The sequence below is a fragment of the Mandrillus leucophaeus genome, unplaced genomic scaffold, assembly GCF_000951045.1.
Source record: "Mandrillus leucophaeus isolate KB7577 unplaced genomic scaffold, Mleu.le_1.0 Scaffold268, whole genome shotgun sequence".
NCBI classification, from domain to species: domain Eukaryota; kingdom Metazoa; phylum Chordata; class Mammalia; order Primates; family Cercopithecidae; genus Mandrillus; species Mandrillus leucophaeus.
Window position 1 is genome coordinate 1,961,534 of NW_012102787.1, and position 4,612 is coordinate 1,966,145.

Genomic DNA, 4,612 nt, shown 5'->3' on the forward strand with positions numbered 1-4,612 from the left:
CACCACTTCTATTCAACATAGTACTGGAAGTCCTAGCCAGAGCAATCAGACAAGAGAAAGAAATAAAGGGTATCCAAATCGGTAAAGAGGAAGTCAAACTGTCACTGTTTGCTGATGATATGATCGTATACCTGGAAAACCCTAAAGACTCCTCCAAAGGCTCCTAAAACTGGTAAGTGAATTCAGCAAAGTTTCAGGATACAAAATTAATGTGCACAAATCAGTAGCTCTGCTATACACCAACAGCGACCAAGCTGAGAATCAAATCAAGAACTCAACCCCTTTTACAATAGCTGCAATAAAATAAAATAAAATAAAATAAAGTAAAATAAAATAAAATAAAATAAAATAAAATAAAATAAAATACTTAGGAATATACTTAACCAAGGAGGCGAAAGACCTCTACAAGGCAAACTACAAAACACTACTGAAAAAAATCATAGACAGTACAAACAAACGGAAATACAACCCATGCTGATTGATGGGTAGAATCAATATTGTGAAAATGACCATACTGCCAAAAGCAATCTACAAATTCAATGCAAATCCCATCAAAATACCACCATCATTCTTCACAGAACTAGAAAAACCAATCCTAAAATTCATATGGAACCAAATAGGAGCCCACATGTGCAAAGCAAGACCAAGCAAAAAGAACATATCTGGAGGCATCACATTACCTGACTTCAAACTACATTATTATAAGACCATAGTCACCAAAACAGCATGGTACTAGTATAAAAATAGGCACATAGACCAATGAAACAGAATAGAGAACCCAGAAATAAACCCAAATACTTACAGCCAACTGATCTTTGAAAAAGCAAACAATAACATAAAGTGGGGAAAGGACATCTTATCCAACAAATGGTGCTGGGATAATTGGCAAGTCACATGCAAGAGAATGAAACTGGATCCTCATCTCTCACCTTACACAAAAATCAACTCAAAATGTATCAGGGACTTAAAGACCTGAAACTGAAAATTCTAGAAGATGGCTGGGCGTGGTGGCTCTCGCCTATAATCCCAACACTTTGGGAGGCTGAGGCCCATGGATCATGAGGTCAGGAGTTCAAGACTAGCCTGGCCGACATGGTGAAACTCCATCTGTACTAAAAATACAAAAATTAGCTGGGTGTGGTGTTGGGTGTCTGTAATCCCAGCTACTCAGGAGGCTGAGGCAGGAGAATCGCTTGAACTCGGGAGGTGGAGGTTGCAGTAAGCCAAGATAACGCCACTGCACTCCAGCCTGGGCGACAGAGCAAGACTCTGTCTTGGGGAAAAAAAAATTCTAGAAGAAAACATCGGAAAAACTCTTCTACATATTGGCTCAGGCAAAGACTTCATGACCAAGAACCCAAAAGCAAATGTGACAAAAACAAAGATAAACAGGTGGGACTTAAAATAAAGAGCTTCTGCACAGCAAAAGGAACACTCAGCAGAGTAAACAGACAACCCACAGAGTGGGAGAAAATCTTCACAATCTATACATCAGACAAAGGACTAATATCCAGAATCTACAACGAACTCAAACAAATTACAAGAAAAAAAATTCCATCAAACAGTGGGCTAAAGACAGGAACAGACAATTCTCAAAAGAAGATAAACAAATGGCCAACAAACATATGAAAAAATGCTCAACATCACTAATGATCAGGGAAATGCAAATCAAAACCACAATGCGGGCAGGGCATGGTGGCTCACACCTGTAATCCCAGCACTTTGGGAGGCCAAGGCAGGCAGATCACCTGAGGTTAGGAGTTTGAGACCAGCCTGGCTAACATGGTGAAACCCTGTCTCTACTAAAAATACAAAAATTAGCTGGGCATGATAATGCATACCTGTAATCCCAGCTACTACTTGGGAGGCTAAGGTAGGAGAATTGCTTGAAGTCAGGAGGCTGAGGTTGCAGTGAGCCAAGATCATGCCACTGCACTCCAGCCTGCATGACAGAGCAAGACTCCATCTCAAAAAACAAAACAAAACAAACAAAAACCCTGGCGGCCAGAAGTGGTGGCTCATGCCTGTAATCCCAGCACTTTGGGAGGCCGAGGCAGGCAGATCACGAGGTCAAGAGATCAAGACCATCTGGCCAACATGGTGAAACCCCATCTCTACTAAACATACAAAACTTTGCTGGGCATGGTGGCACATGCCTGTAGTCCCAGCTACTCGAGAGGCTGAGGCAGGAGAATGGCTTGAACCCAGGAGGCAGAGGTTGCAGTGAGCTAAGATGGTGCCATTGCACTCCAGCCTGGTGACAGAGCAAGACCTCTGTCTCAAAAAAACCCCAAAACCCCACAATGCAATACCACCTTACTCCTGCAAGAATGGCCATTAAAAAAAAAAAAACCAAAAAAACAAAAACAAAAACAAAATAAAACAAAACAAACCAACAAACAAAATTCATAGATATTGGTGTGGATGCAGTGAAAAGGAAACACTTCTACACTGCTGGTGGGAATGTAAATTAGTACAACCACTATGGAAAACAGTGTGGAGATTCCTTAGAGAACTAAAAGTAGAACTACCATTTGATCCAGCAATCCTGCTACTGAATATCTATCCAGAGGAAAAGAAGTCATTAAATGAAAAAGACACTTGTGCACACATGTTTATAGCAGCGCAATTAGCAGTTGCAAAAATGTGAAACCAGCCCAAATGCCCAATAATCAATGAGTGGATAAAGAAACTGTGGCATATATATATACAATGGAATACTACTCAGCCCTAAAAAGGAATGAATTAACGGCATTCACAGCAACCTGGATGGATCTGGAGAATATTATTCTAAGTGAAGTAACTCAGGAATGGAAAACCAAACATTGTATATTCTCGCTCATAAGTGGGAGCTAAGCTATGAGGATGCAAAGACTTAAGAATTTCACAACGGACTTAGAGGACTCGGGGAAAGGGTGGGAGGGAGGTGAGGGATAAAAAGACTACAAATTGGGTTCAGTGTATATTGTTTGGGTGATGGGTGCACTGAAATCCCACAAATTACCACTAAAGAACTTACTCATGTAACCAAATACCACCTGTTCCCCAAAAACCTATGAAAAAATTTTTAAAAATCTAGACAAGGACATTGATTTTTACCCACTGTCAGACATCAAGTTTGCAATGATGCTTGTGATGACAAAATAATATATATGGATAAAATTAAGGCTCTGCTATCAAAAGGTCATAGTTTAATGGTCTATTGATCCTTGGCACCACAGTTGTGGTTGGAGCCATTGTGGAAGGCTGGGCTGGGTGTGTTCAGACCACAAAACTTAGACTGTAAAAAAATTTAACTCAAGCTAATTGAGGCTTCCTGTCCATCTAGATTTCTCATCAATCATGAAAATTTCAGTATAGATGGTGGGCAGTCTCCAAAAAGCCTATTGTCATCATCGTAATTAATAAGTAAAGTGCTTTCAGAGTGACACCAGCACCAGCTGGTTTATGGCATTGGTAACTCAGTAGGGAAGGAGAGACAGGGAAATGACAAAAAGAGCACATTACAGATGGGCATTAAAAAACCTCGAGATCAAGGAATCTGACCTGAATTAAACGAGCAGATGCAGAACGGGGGTGGTTCCTTTGGAAGCACCCTATAAATACCACAGCCTTCCCGACGGGACTGATATTAATGGTCTGACTAATGTTTTGTCCCCTCTTTGTTTTATTTGGATGTTCTGACTAATCTGAGTGTTTGGCTCCAGATATGCAGTGGGCCAAGGGGAAAAGGAGCCCCGCAAAGTGGGTTGACAGGAATCGAATTTGGGATCCAAGTCACTGCTACTTGACTCTTGGGATGGGAAGAAAAATTGGAGAGTTCAGCACATTGCTGACTGTTCCCCCAAATTTATTCTTTGTTTTCATCGTGATATAATTTTAGCTAGGTACAAGATGACTCATCGAGAGACTACATTTCTTGGACTCCTCACAGTTAGGAGTGACTACGAGGCCAAGTTTCTTGCCAATGAAATGTGAATTGAAGTGATGGGTGCAGCTCCTATGTCACTTGCCTAAACAGAAATTGCTTGCCTTTCATGTCTTCTCTGCCTACTGGCAGCCCAACTTTAACCAGGTACACAAAGACCACACCCTGAGAAAGGGCAACAAGACAAAGGGCACTTCGTCCTGGAGGAGATTCCCATCAGCCTGGACCACTCACCTCTAAGCTGTTCCATGACAAAGAAATGCTATTCTATCTTTTTATTGATCTTTCCATGGTTCCATTACAAGCAGCTTAAATTGTAGGCTTGGCAATATAGTGAGTAAAGAAGCAGCTGCATCAGGAACTGAAAAATGGCTCTTCGGGTCATTGTTTCATCAAATTCCTTTCCTTTGCCTTTTTAATTGTCCCTTATCCCCCACCTGGAAAGGACCAGTCCAATGCTGGGAGATTGTGTTTAGGCACTGAGCTCAGAGCCAGAAGCAAAATTGGTGCACTTGTGCAGTCATCCCTCAGTACCAAGGGGATTGGTTCCAGGACCCCAAGGATTCCAAAATCCATGGATGCTTAAGTCCTTTCATAAAATGGGGTAGTATTTGCATATAACCTTCGCACATTCTCCTGTATACTTGAAATAGCCTCGAGATTACTTCTAATATCTAATACAAT